General features: G+C 48.3%; 8 non-coding genes across 8 annotated transcripts; 2 read left to right on the top strand and 6 right to left on the bottom strand.

The window, feature by feature from the left end:
* Window positions 1-7,412: 7,412 nt before the first annotated feature.
* Window positions 7,413-7,484, bottom strand: TRNAT-UGU (transfer RNA threonine (anticodon UGU)). Its single transcript has one exon. It is a non-coding gene; the product is annotated as a tRNA-Thr (tRNA).
* Window positions 7,485-8,073: 589 nt separating this feature from the next.
* Window positions 8,074-8,155, bottom strand: TRNAS-GCU (transfer RNA serine (anticodon GCU)). The gene has a single exon. It is a non-coding gene; the product is annotated as a tRNA-Ser (tRNA).
* A 292-nt stretch (window positions 8,156-8,447) lies between these two features.
* TRNAI-UAU (transfer RNA isoleucine (anticodon UAU)) lies at window positions 8,448-8,542 on the top strand. Its single transcript has 2 exons — window positions 8,448-8,485; window positions 8,507-8,542. It is a non-coding gene; the product is annotated as a tRNA-Ile (tRNA).
* Window positions 8,543-9,696: 1,154 nt separating this feature from the next.
* TRNAT-UGU (transfer RNA threonine (anticodon UGU)) lies at window positions 9,697-9,768 on the bottom strand. Its single transcript has one exon. It is a non-coding gene; the product is annotated as a tRNA-Thr (tRNA).
* Window positions 9,769-10,357: 589 nt separating this feature from the next.
* TRNAS-GCU (transfer RNA serine (anticodon GCU)) lies at window positions 10,358-10,439 on the bottom strand. Its single transcript has one exon. It is a non-coding gene; the product is annotated as a tRNA-Ser (tRNA).
* Window positions 10,440-22,097: 11,658 nt separating this feature from the next.
* TRNAT-UGU (transfer RNA threonine (anticodon UGU)) lies at window positions 22,098-22,169 on the bottom strand. Its single transcript has one exon. It is a non-coding gene; the product is annotated as a tRNA-Thr (tRNA).
* Window positions 22,170-22,758: 589 nt separating this feature from the next.
* On the bottom strand, window positions 22,759-22,840 carry TRNAS-GCU (transfer RNA serine (anticodon GCU)). Its single transcript has one exon. It is a non-coding gene; the product is annotated as a tRNA-Ser (tRNA).
* Window positions 22,841-23,132: 292 nt separating this feature from the next.
* On the top strand, window positions 23,133-23,227 carry TRNAI-UAU (transfer RNA isoleucine (anticodon UAU)). The gene is made up of 2 exons: window positions 23,133-23,170; window positions 23,192-23,227. It is a non-coding gene; the product is annotated as a tRNA-Ile (tRNA).
* The last annotated feature ends 4,375 nt before the right edge of the window (window positions 23,228-27,602 follow it).

Below are 27,602 nucleotides of genomic sequence, written 5' to 3'. Positions count from 1 at the left end.
TGTGTGCAGGGGAGTGTGCCATAGTCAGTATGGGAATCAAGTATGAGTCAGGCAGCAACCATTTGTTTGTGTCTTTTGTCCACCAGCAGCCTTCATCGTCCTTTAGACCCACCCGTGCCCACTCAGTCAGTTCGTGAGGTGTGCTGGCCGACTGGATGTCCCTAATCGTTTCCCTAGCGTCAGTCCATTTTTCTGCTTGTGACCTGGTCACATACATGCGTGTCACCGTCCTATTCTCAGCTGTGGTTCGGGCAGTGATGTCGGCCAGTGCGTTTCCCTGTCCAACTAAGTCCGTCACCTTCTTGTGTGCCTGGCATTTGATCACTGCTAATCGTTTGGGGAGGAGAACTGCTTCAATCAGGGCGGAGACTAGATCTCCGTGAAGGATGGGCGTGCCGTGGGACGTCAGGAATCCCCTTTCCCTCCACAAGAGCCCAAAATGATGAACCACCCCGAAGGCATACTGGCTGTCCGTGTAAACGTTTGCCGTGGTTCCTGCTGCTATGATACATGCTCGTGTGAGGGCAATTAGCTCTGCCGCCTGTGCGGATCGTTGCGTGATGCGGGCTGTTTCAACTACTGTTCGGGCTGTCGTCACCGCATAGGCAGCTGAAGTGGTGCCATCTGGGAGTTTGATACAAGAGCCGTCTACCCATAGTTCTCCATCAGGGTCTGTAAAAGCAATGTCTCGGAGGTCAATTCTACTCCTGGTCTGTTCGTCCGTGAGGGTCACACAGTCGTGTATAGAGGGCACATCGGGGTCATTTTCAGGCAAGGGCAACAGTGTAGCAGGATTCAAAGTCGTGCATCTCTTCAGAGTGATGTGGGGTGCAAGTAGAGTCAATTCGTACCCTGTCAGTCGTGCACTAGTCAGGTGTTGAGTCTTGGTCTGGTTCAAAAGGGTGTCAACTGCGTGGGGTACTAACACCGTGAGAGAGTTCGAAAGTACAATTCCCTCACTCTGACGGATAGAGACAGCAGCGGCGGCTACTGCTCGAACGCAGGCAGGTAAAGCTCTGGCGACTGGGTCAAGAGTGGCAGAGAAGTAGGCACAAGGGCGTTGTTTGGAGCGGATGGGCTGAGTTAGAACAGACAATGTGCATCCCTCCCTTTCGTGAGTGAAGAGGGAGAAGGGCTTGGAGTAATCTGGTGTTCCTAGGACGGGTGCCGAGCAATGGGCATCCCGCAACTCCTTAAAGGACGCTTGGCATTCGGGGGTCCAAGGGAGTGGGAAGGGAACATCTTTGGCCAACAGGGAAAGTAGGGGTTTTATAATGAGACTGAAATTTGGTAACCATTGTCGGCAAAAAGAGGTAAGGCCCACCAATGAACGGACTTGCTTCTGTGTTTTTGGGATGGGGGTGTCTAGGATGGTTTGGATTCGGTCGGGCGTAAGTTTCCTCCCTTCTTTGGACAGGAGATGGCCTAGGTATGTCACTTGAGGCTGGCAGAACTGCAGTTTCTTTTTGGAGACTTTGTGGCCATTCTCCGCAAGAAAGTGCAAGAGTTGGATAGTGGCCGTGATTGCAAGTGGAGTGGTGTCGGCCGCCAAAAGGATATCATCGACATATTGGATCAACACCACTCCATCTGGTAGCTGGACGGCGTCCAGCTGTCTTTTGAGGGCCTGGCTGTAAATGCTGGGACTTTCAGTGTAGCCCTGGGGAGCTCTACAAAATCGGTACGAACGTTTTTTTAAGGTGAAGCCGAAGAGATAACGGCTGTCTGGATGGATGGGGATAGAGAAAAATGCATTCTTGAGATCAATAACGGTGAAGGTGGTGGCAGTGGACGGGATGAGGGTCAGAATGGTGGTGATGTCTGAGACTACGGGGTACTGTGGCACCACCACTTTGTTGACTTCTCGCAGGTCGATGATGAAGCGGTACGCTTTCTCATCTCCCTCACCTTGCTTCTTAACAATGGGTAGGATAGGGCTGTTGCAGACATTACTAACCACTTCCTCTACCACTCCTGCATCTACCAGGGACTGAATAATCGCTACCAATGCCTTTTCGCCTTCGGGCGATATCCGGTACTGTGGGAGTTTCGGGAGTATTGCGTCTGGTCGAACAGTTATGTGCACAGGGTCGATCATCATTCGCCCTACATCCGAGTCGTTTCTGGCCCATAGGTACAGGGGTAGGGTGTCGAGCAAGGATAGGTCAGCATCAGTTACAGAGTACATATGTCGTGCGGGGCGGGATCTGGACATGCTCGGGTTGTCGTACAGGATAACTCGGACTCCATCTGGGGAACACCTAATAGTAGCTCGGAAATGTTTTAGTAAATCAATACCCATAATGGCGTCAGGGGAGTTGGAGGAGAGCAGAAATGTTGTGTCAGTGGGGTTGTTTCCTAGGTCAAAGGAGATAGGTACAGACAGGGGATTAGTGGAGGGCGTTCCATCGAAACCTATCGATGTAATGTGCGAGCCAGACAAGGGTGCCCTTGGAATCAGTCGCTTTGATAATACACTACGTGTCGCTCCAGTGTCTACCAAGAATGGAGACTTTGTACCCAGGACCTTAGCGTGACGTAAGGACCTTGCTGGTCAACACAGAGCTCGACTGGATCCCTCCCTTGCCCCTGGCAGTCCTATGCGAAGTCGGGAGTGTTCTCACTGTCAGATAGTTGGTACTGGTTCTGTCGGGGAAGGTCAAATGTGTTCGATCTTCCTGGTCTGTCACTGTTGGTGTCGTTTGTGTACCCCCGCCCCTGCCCTCTAGTCCTGGGGCCATTCGTCATGTCCCTCGTTTCTTTATTTTTAATTAGTTCCAGAAGAACCGGACATTGAGACTTCCAATGCCCGAATCCTTTGCAAAATGCACACTGATTATCTTCTATGTCCCTACGTCCAGAGTAGGGAGTGGGTGTGCGGTCCTTTGGGGGTGGATTTCTAGGGGCGATTGATTGGTAGCTCCCCCTGTGTAGTTCTTTCCCGACTGCCACCCCTTGTATCTGGGCTATCATCACCCTTTCTTTCAAATCTTTCTTCTTTCTCTCGGTTGCCCCATCATTCTCATTCTTTTGGTGTTCGTAGTACTGAGCCATTTGGAGGATAGCGGCGGGTTTGGAGGCCCCCCAACTACTCTCGCTCGTTTGTAACTTTTGGGAAACCTCTTGTGACAGACCCTTTACGTAGTTTTGCACAAATAGGTGTTGTCCGGTTGCGGTGGTCATGTCTTGGCCACTGTAGTCGGAGAACACCGTTTCAAATCGGGAGAAGTATTCTGATACGTCTTCCTGGGGTTTCTGACGGCAAGCTGTGACTATTGACCAATCTACCTTTTTCTCTGGGATCAAGGTTTTTAGCTTCTGGACTATTTTGTCCGGAAGTTCCAGTATGTCTTTTATCGGTTTCCTTCCGGGCTCTCGTCGTCTATCTAGCTCACTGAGTTGATTCCAGGTATGTCCGAACAGATCTGTGTGATCAGCTTTCCGGATTTGCTTCCACACGTCAGCCGGCAGACATAACCCGAAAAACAAATCAATGTCTGCTAGAGTCATTATCGTTGAGCCCAAGGCTGTGCCTAATTCAGTGTAAAATACTGTCGGGTTCTTCCTTAAATCAGGCAGGGTTTGCCTAAAGGTTAAAATATCTTGTCGATCCCATGGTTGGTAAACCCAATTGTACACAACCCTCCCTTTTGCATCTGCGTGGTTGATATCGTCGTTTGTTCCCTGACCTCTTGGGGGAACCCAGTAGGGGGCGGCTTCTCTGATAGGCATCATAGTGTTGGCTACTTCTAATGGGGACTCAGCTGTTTCAGGGACTGTGATCTTGACCTCTGGTTTCTGTTCCGTGAGGTGGCGGAAGACTTCAAGCGTTTGCATGAAGAGGTCCGTCACATCGCGCTCAGTCCCATCTCCAACATCGACCTTTCTATATAGAGCCGTCAGCTTAGCAGGACCCTTATTTTGATACCTATCCTCATATGCGTTCAGGGTGTGGTAGCTGAACCGTAAAATGAAATGCCGTCTGTGGCTACCGGCATGTGAATTGTGCATATCCATCGTATATTCTTCTCTCTCCTTCCGTTCTACCAGTGTCTTTGCTATCTTGTCAATCCCATCCCGCTCGTCTTTGCTCAACCTATTTGGTCTGGCTGTTGGCTGCTTGCTAGTCTCGAGTTCATCTGATGTTGTTACCAATGTGGCCGGTGCGAAGGCCGTAAGAGCCGGGGCACTAGCGCTAGGGTCACCCTCGCCCGCACTCAGAACTGGTAGGTGCTGTGCTAGAGGCTGGCAGGGGGCATAAGGAGGGGGCATGTAGATAATTGGAGGACCTAGCAGTAACTCGTCGTTTGCCCGTTGTTTGGAGGGCATCTCCGGGTAGAGCGTAGAGGGGGTCCTAACAGGGCATTGGCCTGCCGACCCTGATTCTTGCGTTTGTCTAACTTCCTCTCTCCTTCTTATTTCTTCATCTAGTTCCTTAGCGGCCAGGTGGGCTGCCTTTCGTAACTCTTTCCCTATTTTTGCTTCTTCTCTTTTCCTTCGTTGCTCTGCTTCTTTGCGCCACATGCCGATACTATCGAGCATGGTGGGCGTTGCCTTATTTGTTCTAACAGCTGCTTCTAACGTTTTTATTTTATGATCATCAAAGGAACCTATCAGTGGCCACTGACTTTCGGGGTCCTTTTTTGTATATTTATGCCATAACTTACTATAAGCTATAGAGACTAGTCCTTGCTTAGTGAACATGTCCTTACTAGGGGTGCCTTCCAATGGAGCTGGATGGTTCATCTCTAATAAGCGGTCCGGGTTGTACCAACTACCAATCAGTGGGGAGAAGACAGGCATGACAGATTACAACGGGGGACAAAGGTCCGCACTACCTATCTTTCACTATTTGCAAAGACTAGACAGAATATTGCTATTCTACGTTATTTGCAAGCAGAGAACCTCAAAAGAACTATACTCCAAACAATCTATGTTCCGACAATCAATCAGTGGGGAGAAAAATAGGTACGGCAGATTACAATGGGGGACAAAAGTCCGCGTTACCTACCCTTCACTATCCGCAAAGGGAGATAGAATATTCCTATTCCTCCCCGTTTGCAGGCAGCGAATATCTCAAAGAGCGACAAAGCAAATACTAGTATTTCAATCAATCAAACAATTAATCAATTCGCAATTCGTCGTGTGTCACGACCTTACCCGGACCGCATGGACAGTTTCTCGTCTTCCGCTTCCAGCGCCCGATCGTCCTCTACTCTCTGTTGCTACCGTGGCACTCCTGATGGTTCCCAGTCAGGACCGTAGATCACTCGGGAGAGGTCTGCTTGGAACCAGTGAAGTTCGGATGATCGGCTGTCAGACGAGGGTCTATCGGACAGGAGCTCTCCCGATCGTTGCAGTCGTTCACTCTGTCGTCAGGACCTCTTCCACTGCATCCACGTGTCGCTGATGGGCCCCACGCTGGGACGCCAATTGAGGAAAATCAGAAAAATGCTCAGGCGATTTAGTCGATGTTTCTTAAGTAATTTTGCCCGGCGTTAAACGCCTTTAATACCATACGAAGTTGATCAAATAAAGAGGCAGGCGCTGGAGACAGGAAGACAGGAAACAAGTTTTATTCCAACGGAGCAGAACACATCAGATCGGACAACAAGGTATCGTCTCGAGGTGCTCTCTAACAGCCTCTCTGAGGCCTGGCCTTTTATACACTGGTTTACGACATGTGACCGCTCTTTATTACAATAAAGACATTGTGAAGTAATGAAAAAGACATCCCCGGTACCCCCCAGTTCCGGCTCATTCCAACACGTGGCTACAGTAGAGGTCCTCACCCCCCATACAATAGGAGGGGGCTATCACGCAGCTGAGTGTTCCGCCGATTCCTTTGGAATGTGTGCGCCTGATCGAATCTCAGGGGGTGGGGAGGTCATGATCAATAGTAGCTCCTTTGAAGAGGGGTGAGTGCATACAGTAGTGGGCAATAAACTGTATCCTCAGGCTAAGGGATGACCAGCGGTCCGTGCAGACAATCGGGCTCAGAGGAAGGGGTCATCAAAGGAGAGATATTCATGAAAGGAAGGATCGGTGTGGACAATCGAGCGTAGAGGAAGGGTTTATCAAAAGAGGGGTATTCATGGAAGGAAAGGAGGTGTTGGTCAGACGCGGGGTGTGATTCCCAGAGACAGAGTCATGCGGAAGGGGAGGGTTCATGACTTGTGCATGTGAGAGCGGGGGCAGCCAGGGTGCATGGGGGATGCTTGCAGGGTCAGGGAAGTGCGCTGATGATCGATCGTGAACAGGGAGACCATGGTACCTAAAATGGCTGTCGTGTATGTTCATACGTGAGTCTGAGGAATGGGCAAGATGGCGCAGATGATGTTCAGTACACAAACTAAAATTCCACATGCGTGTCCGACTCTTCCAGGTGCAAATATCACAATCCTATTCGATGCTCCTTATAAACATTCCATGATGTATCGTCTTGCATAGCATGCAAACACCACATCAGTGCATTTAAAAATACATTTGTAGAATAATAAATATGATGAAAACATTGTTGTCACGGGATAACCATATACTGAGGAGCTGCAAACAGTGCTATATCAGCTACTTACAATACAATTTAACTGAAAGACATATCAAAAGAAGAGCGTCATCATATTAATGTTTCTAGTCAACATAAGAGTTGCACCATAGCAGCTTATGGTGCTTTCTGCTCAGATTGTGCCTCCAATCCCACATTGATTTTTTAATTCTTTGCAGTTTAAAAAACACAATTCATGCTCAAAGTTAACTTTTAAAAACCATTCAACCTATTACATTTATTTCTCTAACTTGTGAATGTGGTCCATGTTCTCTTTTCCTCATCCCCATCACGATACTCCTTTTCCCGAAATCAGGTTCACTTCTTTATCCAGCCGACCCTTCCAAGGTCACCAAATCTATGAAGCGATTCTGCTTTTTCTCACATTCTCTCTATGTACAAGATACCTTGTATCATTTGAATGGACAGCAGGAGAGTCGGATATTTATGGTTAGTGGGGGTGGGGTTTTGAAGAGTAACCTCATTTGACTAAGAGCCAGGGCATCTGGGAGGAAAAGTATTTTAAGGGGGATGAAGTTCACATCTCCTTGGTGAAATTTCTAGATCCTTATTTCATCCTTTCTGTGGATGCAGACTTAGTCGGAACAGAGTTCATAGTCCTCGCTCTGACTTTCAAAGGAACTTCAAATATGCATGGCTTATTTGGCTTTGCCCGGCGGGGTGAGGATGGCGTTTGTCAGGCGATCGGAAGGGGCGAGGCAATAGTTTATGGTTCAATGGTGTTCATGAAGTCTTCTTGATACGATGAAAGCAGGAAAGGGAAGCTTGTCAATAAGCAAACTTAAGACAAGGTGTGACTCCTAGAAAGAATGACTTGGAAACAACATACAGAAACTCACATATAAAAAGGCCCTGATGAGGCTTGAACTCATGACCCCTGGTTTACAAGACCAGTGCTCTGCCACTGAGCTACAAGGCCAGCCTGCCTGCAGTATGTTAATCGCTTCATGTATTCTTACTGCGGTATGCAGATATCTATGATTTTGAGACTCGGTATGGAAATGCAGTTGCATTTGAATGTCTACATGCGTGCACAAATTGAGGAGCATGCTTAAGACACTTTTCTTGGAAGTAGGAAAAACTCCATTTTGATTTGAGAACATAAGAGTATTCACATTTATGACCATACTGATAGCTCTAGTTAGTATGTCCGCAATCAGTGACAGATAGAGAACTCACTTATTAGAAGTGATCTGTCTCTGTGGGGCAGACATATGTCAACAGTCATACACTTGAGATGGCTGAAACTTTAGGAGTAAGAGCTGCTTTCTTATCAGTCTATCTATCCAAACTGGTTAGAAGGCCAGGAGTGAGGGAAAGGCAATCCTCTGGACACTTCATGAAAGATCTAATTTCAATTAAGCACAAAACACTTTCCTTAATTTGACATAATTGCCAAAATGGAATAGTTAGTTGGGCCCTTCTAGTGGATAATGGCTGTGTCTTGAAAGAGAGTGTAATTGTACTACGAGACATGCCCACCTTCAAAAGAGTGTCTGATGGCGTTCCGACGAAGGTGGGATTCGAACCCACGCGTGCAGACCACAATGGATTAGCAGTCCATCGCCTTAACCACTCGGCCACCTCTTCTGCCTTAGGGGACTATGTTTCATTTTTTAGGAAATTCTTACTATGTGCTAATTACAAATAATCATAAGTTTCTCCTAGACTGTGTCAGAACTGGCAAATGTATGTGGTGTTCAATAGACAGAGCACATGACATAGCAGAATTATCAAATCTGTTCCATTAGGACTGTAGTTTTTAATAGTCATGATAACATGCTAGCATGTGAGTCGATCTTGCACAGTGAATAAGGGAGCAGTGCCAGTATCTACTTGGTCAGCTCTAGATGGCTCAACTGGGGAGATATGAGAACAGTGAGCTCCAGTGGCGCAATAGGTTAGCGCGCAGTATTTATACAGCAGTACTTGCATTGAGGCATGCTGAGGTTGTGAGTTCGAGCTTCACCTGGAGCAACTTACTGGTTTTTCATAAACCATTTCACTAAAAGTAAAGATTAAAGTCAGGGTAAAGACGGCCCTTGCTAGAGAGTCTTTACTTCTTTTCAGGATCTGCGTGTCTGACTCTTCCAGGTGCAAATATCACAATCCTATTCGATGCTCCTTATAAACATTTGATGATGTGCCGTCTTGCATAGCATGCAAACACCACATCAGTGCATATAAAAATACATTTGTGGAATAATAAATATGATGAAAACATTGTTGTCACGGGATAACCATATACTGAGGAGCTGCAAACAGTGCTGTATCAGCTACTTACAATACAATTTAACTGAAAGACATATCAAAAGAAGAGCGTCATCATATTAATGTTTCTAGTCAACATAAGAGTTGCACCATAGCAGTTTATGGTGCTTTCTGCTCAGATTGTGCCTCCAATCCTACATTGATTTTTTAATTCTTTGCAGTTTAAAAAACACAATTCATGCTCAAAGTTAACTTTTTAAAACCATTCAACCTATTACATTTATTTCTCTAACTTGTGATTGTGGTCCATGTTCTCTTTTCCTCATCCCCATCACAATACTCCTTTTCCCGAAATCAGGTTCACTTCTTTATCCAGCCGACCCTTCCAAGGTCACCAAATCTATGAAGCGATGCTGCTTTTTCTCACATTCTCTCTATGTACAAGATACCTTGTATCATTTGAATGGACAGCAGGAGAGTCGGATATTTATGGTCAGTGGGGTGGGGTTTTGAAGATTAACCTAATTTGACTAAGAGCCGGGGCATCTGGGAGGAAAAGTATTTTAAGGGGGATGAAGTTCACATCTCCTTGGTGAAATTTCTAGATCCTTATTTCATCCTTTCTGTGGATGCAGACTCAGTCGGAACAGAGGTCATAGTCCTCGCTCTGACTTTCAAAGGAACTTCAAATATGCATGGCTTATTTGGCTTTGCCCGGCAGGGTGAGAATGGCGTTTGTCAGGCGTTCGTCAGGCGATCGGAAGGGGTGAGGCAATAGTTTATGGTTCAATGGTTTTCATGAAGTCTTCTTGATACGATGAAAGCAGGAAAGGGAAGCTTGTCAATAAGCAAACTTAAGACAATGTGTGACTCCTAGAAAGAATGACTTGGAAACAACATACAGAAACTCACATATAAAAAGGCCCTGATGAGGTTTGAACTCATGACCCCTGGTTTACAAGACCAGTGCTCTGCCACTGAGCTACAATGCCAGCCTGCCTGCAGTATGTAAATCGCTTCATGTATTCTTACTGCGGTATGAAGATATCTATGATTTTGAGACTCTGTATGGAAATGCAGTTGCATTTGAATGTCTACATGCGTGCACAAATTGAAGAGCATGCTTAAGACACTTTTCTTGGAAGTAGGAAAAACTCCATTTTGATTTGAGAACATAAGAGTATTCACATTTATGACCATACTGATAGCTCTCTTTAGTATGTCCGCAATCAGTGACAGATAGAGAACTCACTTATTAGAAGTGATCTGTCTCTGTGGGGCAGACATATGTCAACAGTCATACACTTGAGATGGCTGAAACTTTAGGAGTAAGAGCTGCTTTCTTATCAGTCTATCTATCCAAACTGGTTAGAAGGCCAGGAGTGAGGGAAAGGCAATCCTCTGGACACTTCATGAAAGATCTAATTTCAATTAAGCACAAAACACTTCCCTTAATTTGACATAATTGCCAAAATGGAATAGTCAGTTGGGCCCTTCTAGTGGATTATGGCTGTGTCTTGAAAGAGAGTGAAATTGTACTACGAGACATGCCCACCTTCAAAAGAGTGTCTGATGGCGTTCCGACGAAGGTGGAATTCGAAACCACGCGTGCAGAGCACAATGGATTAGCAGTCCATCGCCTTAACCACTCGGCCACCTCGTCTGCCTTAGGTGACTATGTTTCATTTTTTAGGAAATTCTTACTATGTGCTAATTACAAATAATCATAAGTTTCTCCTAGACTGTGTCAGAACTGGCAAATGTATGTGGTGTTCAATAGACAGAGCACATGATATAGCAGAATTATCAAATCTGTTCCATTAGGACTGTAGTTTTTAGTAGTCATGATAACATGCTAGCATGTGAGTCGATCTTGCACAGTGAATAAGGGAGCAGTGCCAGTATCTACTTGGTCAGCTCTAGATGGCTCAACTGGGGAGATATGAGAACAGTGAGCTCCAGTGGCGCAATCGGTTAGCGTGTGATACTTATACAGCAGTACTTGCATTGAGGCATGCCGAGGTTGTGAGTTTGAGCCTCACCTGGAGCAGCTTACTGGTTTTTCATAAACCATTTCACTAAAAGTAAAGATTAAACTCAGGGTACAGACGGCCCTTGCTAGAGAGTCTTTACTTCTTTTCAGGATCTGCGTGAGGAAAATCAGAAAAATGGTCAGGCGATTTAGTCGATGTTTCTTAAGTAATTTTGCTTGCCGTTAAACGCCTCTAATACCATACGAAGTTTATCAAATAAAGAGGCAGGCGCTGGAGACAGGAAGACAGGAAACAATTTTTATTCCGACAGAGCAGAACACATCAGATCGGACAACAAGGTATCGTCTCGAGGTGCTCTCTAACAGCCTCTCTGAGGCCTGGCCTTTTATACACTGGTTTACGACATGTGACCGCTCTTTATTACAATAAAGACATTGTGAAGTAATGAAAAAGACATCCCCGGTACCCCCCAGTTCCGGCTCATTCCAACACGTGGCTACAGTAGAGGTCCTCACCCCCATACAATAGGAGGGGGCTATCACGCAGCTGAGTGTTCCGCCGATTCCTTTGGAATGTGTGCGCCTGATCGAATCTCAGGGGTTGGGGAGGTCATGATCAATAGTAGCTCCTTTGAAGAGGGGCGAGTGCATGCAGTAGTGGGCAATAAACTGTATCCTCAGGCTAAGGGATGACCAGCGGTCCGTGCAGACAATCGGGCTCAGAGGAAGGGGTCATCAAAGGAGAGATATTCATGAAAGGAAGGATCGGTGTGGACAATCGAGCGTAGAGGAAGGGTTTATCAAAAGAGGGGTATTCATGGAAGGAAAGGAGGTGTTGGTCAGGCGCGGGGTGTGATTCCCAGAGACAGAGTCATGCGGAAGGGGAGGGTTCATGACTTGTGCATGTGATAGCGGGGGCAGCCAGGGTGCATGGGGGATGCTTGCAGGGTCAGGGAAGTGCGCTGACGATCGATCGTGAACAGGGAGACCATGGTACCTAAAATGGCTGTCGTGTATGTTCATACGTGAGTCTGAGGAATGGGCAAGATGGCACAGATGATGCTCAGTACACAAACTAAAATTCCACAGTCCTCCCTTTTAACATGTCTCGCCAGCTTGTCAATTCGGATCTATCCCCATAAGACCACATATTTCTATCTCATAGAGGGTACTCATGTGCTCAGTTCTAAAGTCCAAAGTCTTAGGGCACATACAGTTAGAAATGAGTGAACACAAAGGTGGCAAACATTGAATACCTAAGCAACACCCACACAGTACCACGACTGGTATCAGTATAAATGTAAACAACCTCCATCCCCAATCCTTCAAAGTGTCCCAAAACCAGCTTCCAAGCGACCATCCTTCTTGCTCCTGGTATACCTCTGAGGATAGTCTGTGGAGGTGTTCGATTGCTTTGTAGACTGAAGGCGAGTTATCTGGCACGTAGGTGCAACAGCTGGAGCCGATGATGCGGCATGCTCCTCCACGGTCGGCCAGAACCACATCTAGAACAAGGCGGTTTTGAAGAGCCACCAGGCGGACTGCCTGAAGCTCAGCCGTGTTGTTAGCGAGGATGCCAGCCGTGATGTTAATGGTTGTTTCTACTGCCTGAGTCAGGTGTCGGATAGCGCGGCTATTTGCCATTGGGCCCCACAGAGGAACAAGTCCCTTCACCGCATCCAGGAACTGTGCTCCGGTGGAGTCGGCTTGTCCAATGTCTCCGGCGCGCTTTTGCCAGTGATGGTAGGCTGGGGCCACATACGTGGGGGGAAGAATGAAGGCGATGTAGCACGTACCCCTCCAACCTTTCGGGAGCCAAGTGTAAGCTTTGGTGCCACAAACAAAGTACATATTCGGAGAAGCAACAAAGGAGGGGGGATCAACTGAGACCAATGTTCTGGTGATGTGGCAGGAACTGTGACCCACCAGCTGTGTTCCCTGGCCTTCGAGGCACACGAGACCTGTGACATTGATGACAGACAGGGCCACAGTCAGAGTGGCAGCCGTTTGCTTCCGCAGGTAGGAGAAGGTGGGTCTAGCTGGATTGTGGAGCACTTGCATTTCAACTCGTTCTTTGGCAGGGATGTTCATATGGAAGGCGGAACCTGAGGTCACAGGACAAAAGGGGGCAGATGTCCTTCCTGTTTTGTTCAGCCAGAACCCATAGTAGAAGTGTGACACTGTTTGACCAGAAGCGGCGTTGTCCTTGTGGCTTTCCTGCAAGAGGATCAACCAGGCGAGGCAGGAGCCGTGAACTGAGAAAGGAGAAGGGATGAAGGGGATGGAGTGTCCAGTGGCATGCGGGAGCAACCCGCAGATCCAGAAGTTCGTGGCATTTGCAGCAAGGTTGTGCTGGTGCAATAGTTGCACGAAGGAATTGTTCCAGAACTCCTTACGCCTTTCTCGGAGCTGAGGCGAAAGGGAGACCAGGTGGTGCTCTTTCATGGTGGTTGGCTGTGCAGTGGTCGGCAATATCTGATGAGCGGGTGTGCTTTCCTCCAAGATCCAGAAGGAAGTCATGAGGAGGAGGCAAAGGAGGAAGACAATGAAGAAGGCGATTGTCTTTGATTTGTGCAAATTGTCAGCCTTTGGGTTCCTGTAGTGGGTATTTCCGGTTGCTTCCATCATCTTCTTATCTGGCGCTTCCATCATCTTCTTATGCGGCGCTTCCATCATCTTCAAGGTGCTCGGTAATGGGCAGAACCACAGACTTTGTTTAGCTTCTCTCCGGGTAACCCTTGGTTGTTTTAGGCCACCGTTCTGAGATTTTAACTTAGTCCGTGGTCTACTTAGCCGAAGCTCCCTCCTTTTTGACGCAGGAAATACCCTTCCCGGGATGGCACAGTGGGATCAGAGAATTTTGCAAGTTCAAGTGCCTCGGTATCAGGATAGCAGTTCAGTGATGGCCGGTCTTTGTTCAGGAGCTCTTTTTGGGTGTCGACGTTTTCTGTCGTGGCCAGGGTAGAGGAGACCTTCTTGCAGTGGTGTGCGTGCAGCCAGTGCCTTTTCCCCTCTACTCGAAGGGCCGTCCGAGTGGTGATCAGTACTTGCCAGGGGCCCGTCCACCGGGGTTCCAGACTCTTTGCCCGTTGGAAATTCCAGACTAAAACATAATCTCCCGGTTGGATATCGTGACCGGGACCCCTGGAAGCATCGGGGATGGCCTGCTGCACCTGTTGATGAATGACAGACAACGTTTTAGTTAATTTGTATAAATAATCTGACAGCAGGACGTCGGGGACGTCGTGAATGGAGGTCGGTTTGGGGGCAGTCCAGAGGTTCATTGGTCGCCCAAACACAACCTCGTAGGGGGTCAAGTGGTGCTTAGTGGGAGTGGAGCGCATCAATAGCAATGCCAGTGGGAGGGCATCTGGCCACTTAAGTCCTGTGGTGGCCACTATTTTTGACAGTTTCAGTTTCAGTGTAGCATTGTGTCGCTCAACTAGGCCAGCGGATTGGGGGTGGAAGACCGCATGAAACCTCTGCTTTACCCCCAGCCCCTTCAAGATTAGTTGGATAACTTCAGCTATGAAGTGGGGGCCATTGTCGCTCCATAAAATTCGACAAAGGCCGTAGCGAGGGCAAAACTCTTTCAGTAGTACTTTGGCAGTAGTCATGGCAGTGTTATCACGGGTTGGATAGGCTTCCACCCATTTGCTGAAGGCGCATACAATGACTAATACGTACTTCAAGCCTTGGCATCTCTCCAGCTGGATGTAATCCATCTGGAGGACCTCAAAGGGGTGGTCGGGGATCCCAAACCCTCCCCGGGGTACCACAGTTCCTTTCCCGGGGTTGTGTTGTAGGCAGATAAGGCACTGCTGGACCAGGCGTTTGGCTGAGTCGGGGATTTTGTTGTTGTGCCAGACTTTGGAAATGAGTTCAATCATGGGGACAGAACCTATGTGTGCAGGGGAGTGTGCCATAGTCAGTATGGGAATCAAGTATGAGTCAGGCAGCAACCATTTGTTTGTGTCTTTTGTCCGCCAGCAGCCTTCATCGTCCTTTAGACCCACCCGTGCCCACTCAGTCAGTTCGTGAGGTGTGCTGGCCGACTGGATGTCCCTAATCGTTTCCCTAGCGTCAGTCCATTTTTCTGCTTGTGACCTGGTCACATACATGCGTGTCGTCGTCCTATTCTCAGCTGTGGTTCGGGCAGTGATGTCGGCCAGTGCGTTTCCCTGTCCAACTAAGTCCGTCACCTTCTTGTGTGCCTGGCATTTGATCACTGCTAATCGTTTGGGGAGGAGAACTGCTTCAATCAGGGCGGAGACTAGATCTCCGTGAAGGATGGGCGTGCCGTGGGACGTCAGGAATCCCCTTTCCCTCCACAAGAGCCCAAAATGATGAACCACCCCGAAGGCATACTGGCTGTCCGTGTAAACGTTTGCCGTGGTTCCTGCTGCTATGATACATGCTCGTGTGAGGGCAATTAGCTCTGCCGCTTGTGCGGATCGTTGCGTGATGCGGGCTGTTTCAACTACTGTTCGGGCTGTCGTCACCGCATAGGCAGCTGAAGTGGTGCCGTCTGGGAGTTTGATACAAGAGCCTTCTACCCATAGTTCTCCATCAGGGTCTGTAAAAGCAATGTCTCGGAGGTCAATTCTACTCCTGGTCTGTTCGTCCGTGAGGGTCACACAGTCGTGTATAGGGGGCACATCGGGGTCATTTTCAGGCAAGGGCAACAGTGTAGCAAGATTCAAAGTCGTGCATCTCTTCAGAGTGATGTGGGGTGCAAGTAGAGTCAATTCGTACCCCGTCAGTCGTGCACTAGTCAGGTGTTGAGTCTTGGTCTGGTTAAAAAGGGTGTCAACTGCGTGGGGTACTAACACCGTGAGAGAGTTCGAAAGTACAATTCCCTCACTCTGACGGATAGAGACAGCAGCGGCGGCTACTGCTCGAAGGCAGGCAGGTGAAGCTCTGGCGACTGGGTCAAGAGTGGCAGAGAAGTAGGCACAAGGGCGTTGTTTGGAGCCGATGGGCTGTGTTAGAACAGACAATGCGCATCCCTCCCTTTCGTGAGTGAAGAGGGAGAAGGGCTTGGAGTAATCTGGTGTTCCTAGGACAGGTGCCGAGCAAAGGGCATCCCGCAACTCCTTAAAGGACGCTTGGCATTCGGGGGTCCAAGGGAGTGGGAAGGGAACATCTTTGGCCAACAGGGAAAGTAGGGGTTTTATAATGAGACTGAAATTTGGTAACCATTGTCGGCAAAAAGAGGTAAGGCCCACCAATGAACGGACTTGCTTCTGTGTTTTTGGGATGGGGGTGTCTAGGATGGTTTGGATTCGGTCGGGCGTAAGTTTCCTCCCTTCTTTGGACAGGAGATGGCCTAGGTATGTCACTTGAGGCTGGCAGAACTGCAGTTTCTTTTTGGAGACTTTGTGGCCATTCTCCGCAAGAAAGTGCAAGAGTTGGATAGTGGCCGTGATTGCAAGTGGAGTGGTGTCGGCCGCCAAAAGGATATCATCGACATATTGGATCAACACCACTCCATCTGGTAGCTGGACGGCGTCCAGCTGTCTTTTGAGGGCCTGGCTGTAAATGCTGGGACTTTCAGTGTAGCCCTGGGGAGCTCTACAAAATCGGTACGAACGGTTTTTTAAGGTGAAGCTGAAGAGATAACGGCTGTCTGGATGGATGGGGATAGAGAAAAATGCATTCTTGAGATCAATAACGGTGAAGGTGGTGGCAGTGGACGGGATGAGGGTCAGAATGGTGGTGATGTCTGAGACTACGGGGTACTGTGGCACCACCACTTTGTTGACTTCTCGCAGGTCGATGATGAAGCGGTACGCTTTCTCATCTCCCTCACCTTGCTTCTTAACAATGGGTAGGATAGGGCTGTTGCAGACATTACTAACCACTTCCTCTACCACTCCTGCATCTACCAGGGACTGAATAATCGCTACCAATGCCTTTTCGCCTTCGGGCGATATCCGGTACTGTGGGAGTTTCGGGAGTATTGCGTCTGGTCGAACAGTTATGTGCACAGGGTCGATCATCATTCGCCCTACATCCGAGTCGTTTCTGGCCCATAGGTACAGGGGTAGGGTGTCGAGCAAGGATAGGTCAGCATCAGTTATAGAGTACATATGTCGTGCGGGGCGGGATCTGGACATGCTCGGGTTGTCGTACTGGATGACTCGGACTCCATCTGGGGAACACCTAATAGTAGCTCGGAAATGTTTTAGTAAATCAATACCCATAATGGCGTCAGGGGGGTTGGAGGAGAGCAGAAATGTTGTGTCAGTGGGGTTGTTTCCTAGGTCAAAGGAGATAGGTACAGACAGGGGATTAGTGGAGGGCGTTCCATCGAAACCTATCGATGTAATGTGCGAGCCAGACAAGGGTGCCCTTGGAATCAGTCGCGTTGATAATACACTACGTGTCGCTCCAGTGTCTACCAAGAATGGAGACTTTGTACCCAGGACCTTAGCGGTGACGTAAGGACCTTGCTGGTCAACACAGAGCTCGACTGGATCCCTCCCTTGCCCCTGGCAGTCCTATTCGAAGTCGGGAGTGTTCTCACTGTCAGATAGTTGGTACTGGTTCTGTCGGGGACGGTCAAATGTGTTCGATCTTCCTGGTCTGTCGCTGTTGGTGTCGTTTGTGTACCCCCGCCCCTGCCCTCTAGTCCTGGGGCCATTCGTCATGTCCCTCGTTTCTTTATTTTTAATTAGTTCCAGAAGAACCGGACATTGAGACTTCCAATGCCAGAATCCTTTGCAAAATGCACACTGATTATCTTCTATGTCCCTACGTCCAGAGTAGGGAGTGGGTGTGCGGTCCTTTGGGGGTGGATTTCTAGGGGCGATTGATTGGTAGCTCCCCCTGTGTAGTTCTTTCCCGACTGCCACCCCTTGTATCTGGGCTATCATCACCCTTTCTTTCAAATCTTTCTTCTTTCTCTCGGTTGCCCTATCATTCTCATTCTTTTGGTGTTCGTAGTACTGACCCATTTGGAGGATAGCGGCGGATTTGGAGGCCCCCCAACTACTCTCGCTCGTTTGTAACTTTTGGGAAACCTCTTGTGACAGACCCTTTACGTAGTTTTGCACAAATAGGTGTTGTCCGGTTGCGGTGGTCATGTCTTGGCCACTGTAGTCGGAGAACACCGTTTCAAATCGGGAGAAGTATTCTTATACGTCTTCCTGGGGTTTCTGACGGCAAGCTGTGACTTTTGACCAATCTACCTTTTTCTCTGGGATCAAGGTTTTTAGCTTCTGGACTATTTTGTCCGGAAGTTCCAGTATGTCTTTTATCGGTTTCCTTCCGGGCTCTCGTCGTCTATCTAGCTCACTGAGTTGATTCCAGGTATGTCCGAACAGATCTGTGTGATCGGCTTTCCGGATTTGCTTCCACACGTCAGCCGGCAGACATAACCCGAAAAATAAATCAATGTCTGCTAGAGTCATTATCGTTGAGCCCAAGGCTGTGCCTAATTCAGTGTAAAATGCTGTCGGGTTCTTCCTTAAATCAGGCAGGGTTTGCCTAAAGGTTAAAATATCTTGTCGATCCCATGGTTGGTAAACCCAATTGTACACAACCCTCCCTTTTGCATCTGCGTGGTTGATATTGTCGTTTGTTCCCTGACCTCTTGGGGGAACCCAGTAGGGGGCGGCTTCTCTGATAGGCATGATAGTGTTGGCTACTTCTAATGGGGACTCAGCTGTTTCAGGGACTGTGATCTTGACCTCTGGTTTCTGTTCCGTGAGGTGGCGGAAGACTTCAAGCGTTTGCATGAAGAGGTCCGTCACATCGCGCTCAGTCCCATCTCCAACATCGACCTTTCTATATAGAGCCGTCAGCTTAGCAGGACCCTTATTTTGATACCTATCCTCATATGCGTTCAGGGTGTGGTAGCTGAACCGTAAAATGAAATGCCGTCTGTGGCTACCGGCATGTGAATTATGCATATCCATCGTATATTCTTCGCTCTCCTTCCGTTCTACCAGTGTCTTTGCTATCTTGTCAATCCCATCCCGCTCGTCTTTGCTCAACCTATTTGGTCAGGCTGTTGGCTGCTTGCTAGTCTCGAGTTCATCTGATGTTGTTACCAATGTGGCCGGTGCGAAGGCCGTAAGCGCTGGGGCACTAGCGCTAGGGTCACCCTCGCCCGCACTCAGAACTGGTAGGTGCTGTGCTAGAGGCTGGCAGGGGGCATAAGGAGGGGGCATGTAGATAATTGGAGGACTAGCAGTAACTCGTCGTTTGCCCGTTGTTTGGAGGGCATCTCCGGGTAGAGCGTAGAGGGGGTCCTAACAGGGCATTGGCCTGCCGACCCTGATTCTTGCGTTTGTCTAACTTCCTCTCTCCTTCTTATTTCTTCATCTAGTTCCTTAGCGGCCAGGTGGGCTTCCTTTCGTAACTCTTTCCCTATTTTTGCTTCTTCTCTTTTCCTTCGTTGCTCTGCTTCTTTGCGCCACATGCCGATACTATCGAGCATGGTGGGCGTTGCCTTATTTGTTCTAACAGCTGCTTCTAACGTTTTTATTTTATGATCATCAAAGGAACCTATCAGTGGCCACTGACTTTCGGGGTCCTTTTTTGTATATTTATGCCATAACTTACTATAAGCTATAGCGACTAGTCCTTGCTTAGTGAACATGTCCTTATTAGGGGTGCCTTCCAATGGAGCTGGATGGTTCATCTCTAATAAGCGGTCCGGGTTGAACCAACTACCAATCAGTGGGGAGAAGACAGGAATGACAGATTACAACGGGGGACAAAGGTCCGCACTACCTATCTTTCACTATTTGCAAAGACTAGACAGAATATTGCTATTCTACGTTATTTGCAAGCAGAGAACCTCAAAAGAACTATACTCCAAACAATCTATGTTCGGACAATCAATCAGTGGGGAGAAAAATAGGTACGGCAGATTACAATGGGGGACAAAAGTCTGCGTTACCTACCCTTCACAATCCGCAAAGGGAGATAGAATATTCCTATTCCTCCCCGTTTGCAGGCAGCGAATATCTCAAAGAGCGACAAAGCAAATACTAGTATTTCAATCAATCAAACAATTAATCAATTCGCAATTCGTCGTGTGTCACGACCTTACCCGGACCGCATGGACAGTTTCTTGTCTTCCGCTTCCAGCGCCCAAACGTCCTCTACTCTCTGTTTCTACCGCGGCACTCCTGATGGTTCCCAGTCAGGACCGTAGATCACTCGGGAGAGGTCTGCTCGGAACCAGTGAAGTTCGGATGATCGGCTGTCAGACGAGGGTCTATCGGACAGGAGCTCTCCCGATCGTTGCAGTCGTTCACTCTGTCGTCGGGACCTCTCCCACTGGATCCACGTGTCGCTGATGGGCCCCACGCTGGGACGCCAATTGAGGAAAATCAGAAAAATGGTCAGGCGATTTAGTCGATGTTTCTTAAGTAATTTTGCCCGGCATTAAACGCCTTTAATACCATACGAAGTTTATCAAATAAAGAGGCAGGCGCTGGAGACAGGAAGACAGGAAACAAGTTTTATTCCGACGGAGCAGAACACATCAGATCGGACAACAAGGTATCGTCTCGAGGTGCTCTCTAACAGCCTCTCTGAGGCCTGGCCTTTTATACACTGGTTTACGACATGTGACCGCTCTTTATTACAATAAAGACATTGTGAAGTAATGAAAAAGACATCCCCGGTACCCCCCAGTTCCGGCTCATTCCAACACGTGGCTACAGTAGAGGTCCTCACCCCCCATACAATAGGAGGGGGCTATCACGCAGCTGAGTGTTCCGCCGATTCCTTTGGAATGTGTGCGCCTGATCGAATCTCAGGGGTTGGGGAGGTCATGATCAATAGTAGCTCCTTTGAAGAGGGGGCGAGTGCATACAGTAGTGGGCAATAAACTGTATCCTCAGGCTAAGGGATGACCAGCGGTCGGTGCAGACAATCGGGCTCAGAGGAAGGGGTCATCAAAGGAGAGATATTCATGAAAGGAAGGATCAGTGTGGACAATCGAGCGTAGAGGAAGGGTTTATCAAAAGAGGGGTATTCATGGAAGGAAAGGAGGTGTTGGTCAGGCGCGGGGTGTGATTCCCAGAGACAGAGTCATGCGGAAGGGGAGGGTTCATGACTTGTGCATGTGAGAGCTGGAGCAGCCAGGGTGCATGGGGGATGCTTGCAGGGTCAGGGAAGTGCGCTGACGATCGATCGTGAACAGGGAGACCATGGTACCTAAAATGGCTGTCGTGTATGTTCATACGTGAGTCTGAGGCATGGGCAAGATGGCGCAGATGATGTTCAGTACACGAACTAAAATTCCACATGCGTGTCCGACTCTTCCAGGTGCAAATATCACAATCCTATTCGATGCTCCTTATAAACATTCCATGATGTGCCGTCTTGCATAGCATGCAAACACCACATCAGTGCATTTAAAAATACATTTGTAGAATAATAAATATGATGAAAACATTGTTGTCAGGGGATAACCATATACTGAGGAGCTGCAAACAGTGCTGTATGAGCTACTTACAATACAATTTAACTGAAAGACATATCAAAAGAAGAGCGTCATCATATTAATGTTTCTAGTCAACATAAGAGTTGCACCATAGCAGCTTATGGTGCTTTCTGCTCAGATTGTGCCTCCAATCCCACATTGATTTTTTAATTCTTTGCAGTTTAAAAAACACAATTCATGCTCATAGTTAACTTTTTAAAACCATTCAACCTATTACATTTATTTCTCTAACTTGTGAATGTGGTCCATGTTCTCTTTTCCTCATCCCCATCACGATACTCCTTTTCCCGAAATCAGGTTCACTTCTTTATCCAGCCGACCCTTCCAAGGTCACCAAATCTATGAAGCGATTCTGCTTTTTCTCACATTCTCTCTATGTACAAGATACCTTGTATCATTTGAATGGACAGCAGGAGAGTCGGATATTTATGGTTAGTGGGGGTGGGGTTTTGAAGATTAACCTCATTTGACTAAGAGCCGGGGCATCTGGGAGGAAAAGTATTTTAAGGGGGATGAAGTTCACATCTCCTTGGTGCAATTTCTAGATCCTTATTTCATCCTTTCTGTGGATGCAGACTCAGTCGGAACAGAGGTCATAGTCCTCGCTCTGACTTTCAAAGGAACTTCAAATATGCATGGCTTATTTGGCTTTGCCCGGCAGGGTGAGAATGGCGTTTGTCAGGCGTTCGTCAGGCGATCGGAAGGGGTGAGGCAATAGTTTATGGTTCAATGGTTTTCATGAAGTCTTCTTGATACGATGAAAGCAGGAAAGGGAAGCTTGTCAATAAGCAAACTTAAGACAATGTGTGACTCCTAGAAAGAATGACTTGGAAACAACATACAGAAACTCACATATAAAAAGGCCCTGATGAGGTTTGAACTCATGACCCCTGGTTTACAAGACCAGTGCTCTGCCACTGAGCTACAATGCCAGCCTGCCTGCAGTATGTAAATCGCTTCATGTATTCTTACTGCGGTATGAAGATATCTATGATTTTGAGACTCTGTATGGAAATGCAGTTGCATTTGAATGTCTACATGCGTGCACAAATTGAAGAGCATGCTTAAGACACTTTTCTTGGAAGTAGGAAAAACTCCATTTTGATTTGAGAACATAAGAGTATTCACATGTATGACCATACTGATAGCTCTCTTTAGTATGTCCGCAATCAGTGACAGATAGAGAACTCACTTATTAGAAGTGATCTGTCTCTGTGGGGCAGACATATGTCAACAGTCATACACTTGAGATGGCTGAAACTTTAGGAGTAAGAGCTGCTTTCTTATCAGTCTATCTATCCAAACTGGTTAGAAGGCCAGGAGTGAGGGAAAGGCAATCCTCTGGACACTTCATGAAAGATCTAATTTCAATTAAGCACAAAACACTTCCCTTAATTTGACATAATTGCCAAAATGGAATAGTCAGTTGGGCCCTTCTAGTGGATTATGGCTGTGTCTTGAAAGAGAGTGAAATTGTACTACGAGACATGCCCACCTTCAAAAGAGTGTCTGATGGCGTTCCGACGAAGGTGGAATTCGAAACCACGCGTGCAGAGCACAATGGATTAGCAGTCCATCGCCTTAACCACTCGGCCACCTCGTCTGCCTTAGGTGACTATGTTTCATTTTTTAGGAAATTCTTACTATGTGCTAATTACAAATAATCATAAGTTTCTCCTAGACTGTGTCAGAACTGGCAAATGTATGTGGTGTTCAATAGACAGAGCACATGATATAGCAGAATTATCAAATCTGTTCCATTAGGACTGTAGTTTTTAGTAGTCATGATAACATGCTAGCATGTGAGTCGATCTTGCACAGTGAATAAGGGAGCAGTGCCAGTATCTACTTGGTCAGCTCTAGATGGCTCAACTGGGGAGATATGAGAACAGTGAGCTCCAGTGGCGCAATCGGTTAGCGCGTGATACTTATACAGCAGTACTTGCATTGAGGCATGCCGAGGTTGTGAGTTTGAGCCTCACCTGGAGCAGCTTACTGGTTTTTCATAAACCATTTCACTAAAAGTAAAGATTAAACTCAGGGTACAGACGGCCCTTGCTAGAGAGTCTTTACTTCTTTTCAGGATCTGCGTGAGGAAAATCAGAAAAATGGTCAGGCGATTTAGTCGATGTTTCTTAAGTAATTTTGCTTGCCGTTAAACGCCTCTAATACCATACGAAGTTTATCAAATAAAGAGGCAGGCGCTGGAGACAGGAAGACAGGAAACAATTTTTATTCCGACAGAGCAGAACACATCAGATCGGACAACAAGGTATCGTCTCGAGGTGCTCTCTAACAGCCTCTCTGAGGCCTGGCCTTTTATACACTGGTTTACGACATGTGACCGCTCTTTATTACAATAAAGACATTGTGAAGTAATGAAAAAGACATCCCCGGTACCCCCCAGTTCCGGCTCATTCCAACACGTGGCTACAGTAGAGGTCCTCACCCCCATACAATAGGAGGGGGCTATCACGCAGCTGAGTGTTCCGCCGATTCCTTTGGAATGTGTGCGCCTGATCGAATCTCAGGGGTTGGGGAGGTCATGATCAATAGTAGCTCCTTTGAAGAGGGGCGAGTGCATGCAGTAGTGGGCAATAAACTGTATCCTCAGGCTAAGGGATGACCAGCGGTCCGTGCAGACAATCGGGCTCAGAGGAAGGGGTCATCAAAGGAGAGATATTCATGAAAGGAAGGATCGGTGTGGACAATCGAGCGTAGAGGAAGGGTTTATCAAAAGAGGGGTATTCATGGAAGGAAAGGAGGTGTTGGTCAGGCGCGGGGTGTGATTCCCAGAGACAGAGTCATGCGGAAGGGGAGGGTTCATGACTTGTGCATGTGATAGCGGGGGCAGCCAGGGTGCATGGGGGATGCTTGCAGGGTCAGGGAAGTGCGCTGACGATCGATCGTGAACAGGGAGACCATGGTACCTAAAATGGCTGTCGTGTATGTTCATACGTGAGTCTGAGGAATGGGCAAGATGGCACAGATGATGCTCAGTACACAAACTAAAATTCCACAGTCCTCCCTTTTAACATGTCTCGCCAGCTTGTCAATTCGGATCTATCCCCATAAGACCACATATTTCTATCTCATAGAGGGTACTCATGTGCTCAGTTCTAAAGTCCAAAGTCTTAGGGCACATACAGTTAGAAATGAGTGAACACAAAGGTGGCAAACATTGAATACCTAAGCAACACCCACACAGTACCACGACTGGTATCAGTATAAATGTAAACAACCTCCATCCCCAATCCTTCAAAGTGTCCCAAAACCAGCTTCCAAGCGACCATCCTTCTTGCTCCTGGTATACCTCTGAGGATAGTCTGTGGAGGTGTTCGATTGCTTTGTAGACTGAAGGCGAGTTATCTGGCACGTAGGTGCAACAGCTGGAGCCGATGATGCGGCATGCTCCTCCACGGTCGGCCAGAACCACATCTAGAACAAGGCGGTTTTGAAGAGCCACCAGGCGGACTGCCTGAAGCTCAGCCGTGTTGTTAGCGAGGATGCCAGCCGTGATGTTAATGGTTGTTTCTACTGCCTGAGTCAGGTGTCGGATAGCGCGGCTATTTGCCATTGGGCCCCACAGAGGAACAAGTCCCTTCACCGCATCCAGGAACTGTGCTCCGGTGGAGTCGGCTTGTCCAATGTCTCCGGCGCGCTTTTGCCGGTGATGGTAGGCTGGGGCCACATACGTGGGGGGAAGAATGAAGGCGATGTAGCACGTACCCCTCCAACCTTTCGGGAGCCAAGTGTAAGCTTTGGTGCCACAAACAAAGTACATATTCGGAGAAGCAACAAAGGAGGGGGGATCAACTGAGACCAATGTTCTGGTGATGTGGCAGGAACTGTGACCCACCAGCTGTGTTCCCTGGCCTTCGAGGCACACGAGACCTGTGACATTGATGACAGACAGGGCCACAGTCAGAGTGGCAGCCGTTTGCTTCCGCAGGTAGGAGAAGGTGGGTCTAGCTGGATTGTGGAGCACTTGCATTTCAACTCGTTCTTTGGCAGGGATGTTCATATGGAAGGCGGAACCTGAGGTCACAGGACAAAAGGGGGCAGATGTCCTTCCTGTTTTGTTCAGCCAGAACCCATAGTAGAAGTGTGACACTGTTTGACCAGAAGCGGCGTTGTCCTTGTGGCTTTCCTGCAAGAGGATCAACCAGGCGAGGCAGGAGCCGTGAACTGAGAAAGGAGAAGGGATGAAGGGGATGGAGTGTCCAGTGGCATGCGGGAGCAACCCGCAGATCCAGAAGTTCGTGGCATTTGCAGCAAGGTTGTGCTGGTGCAATAGTTGCACGAAGGAATTGTTCCAGAACTCCTTACGCCTTTCTCGGAGCTGAGGCGAAAGGGAGACCAGGTGGTGCTCTTTCATGGTGGTTGGCTGTGCAGTGGTCGGCAATATCTGATGAGCGGGTGTGCTTTCCTCCAAGATCCAGAAGGAAGTCATGAGGAGGAGGCAAAGGAGGAAGACAATGAAGAAGGCGATTGTCTTTGATTTGTGCAAATTGTCAGCCTTTGGGTTCCTGTAGTGGGTATTTCCGGTTGCTTCCATCATCTTCTTATCTGGCGCTTCCATCATCTTCTTATGCGGCGCTTCCATCATCTTCAAGGTGCTCGGTAATGGGCAGAACCACAGACTTTGTTTAGCTTCTCTCCGGGTAACCCTTGGTTGTTTTAGGCCACCGTTCTGAGATTTTAACTTAGTCCGTGGTCTACTTAGCCGAAGCTCCCTCCTTTTTGACGCAGGAAATACCCTTCCCGGGATGGCACAGTGGGATCAGAGAATTTTGCAAGTTCAAGTGCCTCGGTATCAGGATAGCAGTTCAGTGATGGCCGGTCTTTGTTCAGGAGCTCTTTTTGGGTGTCGACGTTTTCTGTCGTGGCCAGGGTAGAGGAGACCTTCTTGCAGTGGTGTGCGTGCAGCCAGTGCCTTTTCCCCTCTACTCGAAGGGCCGTCCGAGTGGTGATCAGTACTTGCCAGGGGCCCGTCCACCGGGGTTCCAGACTCTTTGCCCGTTGGAAATTCCGGACTAAAACATAATCTCCCGGTTGGATATCGTGACCGGGACCCCTGGAAGCATCGGGGATGGCCTGCTGCACCTGTTGATGAATGACAGACAACGTTTTAGTTAATTTGTATAAATAATCTGACAGCAGGACGTCGGGGACGTCGTGAATGGAGGTCGGTTTGGGGGCAGTCCAGAGGTTCATTGGTCGCCCAAACACAACCTCGTAGGGGGTCAAGTGGTGCTTAGTGGGAGTGGAGCGCATCAATAGCAATGCCAGTGGGAGGGCATCTGGCCACTTAAGTCCTGTGGTGGCCACTATTTTTGACAGTTTCAGTTTCAGTGTAGCATTGTGTCGCTCAACTAGGCCAGCGGATTGGGGGTGGAAGACCGCATGAAACCTCTGCTTTACCCCCAGCCCCTTCAAGATTAGTTGGATAACTTCAGCTATGAAGTGGGGGCCATTGTCGCTCCATAAAATTCGACAAAGGCCGTAGCGAGGGCAAAACTCTTTCAGTAGTACTTTGGCAGTAGTCATGGCAGTGTTATCACGGGTTGGATAGGCTTCCACCCATTTGCTGAAGGCGCATACAATGACTAATACGTACTTCAAGCCTTGGCATCTCTCCAGCTGGATGTAATCCATCTGGAGGACCTCAAAGGGGTGGTCGGGGATCCCAAACCCTCCCCGGGGTACCACAGTTCCTTTCCCGGGGTTGTGTTGTAGGCAGATAAGGCACTGCTGGACCAGGCGTTTGGCTGAGTCGGGGATTTTGTTGTTGTGCCAGACTTTGGAAATGAGTTCAATCATGGGGACAGAACCTATGTGTGCAGGGGAGTGTGCCATAGTCAGTATGGGAATCAAGTATGAGTCAGGCAGCAACCATTTGTTTGTGTCTTTTGTCCGCCAGCAGCCTTCATCGTCCTTTAGACCCACCCGTGCCCACTCAGTCAGTTCGTGAGGTGTGCTGGCCGACTGGATGTCCCTAATCGTTTCCCTAGCGTCAGTCCATTTTTCTGCTTGTGACCTGGTCACATACATGCGTGTCGTCGTCCTATTCTCAGCTGTGGTTCGGGCAGTGATGTCGGCCAGTGCGTTTCCCTGTCCAACTAAGTCCGTCACCTTCTTGTGTGCCTGGCATTTGATCACTGCTAATCGTTTGGGGAGGAGAACTGCTTCAATCAGGGCGGAGACTAGATCTCCGTGAAGGATGGGCGTGCCGTGGGACGTCAGGAATCCCCTTTCCCTCCACAAGAGCCCAAAATGATGAACCACCCCGAAGGCATACTGGCTGTCCGTGTAAACGTTTGCCGTGGTTCCTGCTGCTATGATACATGCTCGTGTGAGGGCAA

Source organism: Lissotriton helveticus, chromosome 5_1, assembly GCF_964261635.1.
Source record: "Lissotriton helveticus chromosome 5_1, aLisHel1.1, whole genome shotgun sequence".
Classification (NCBI taxonomy): Eukaryota; Metazoa; Chordata; class Amphibia; order Caudata; family Salamandridae; genus Lissotriton; species Lissotriton helveticus.
This window is presented reverse-complemented; position numbering and strand designations above follow the sequence as displayed.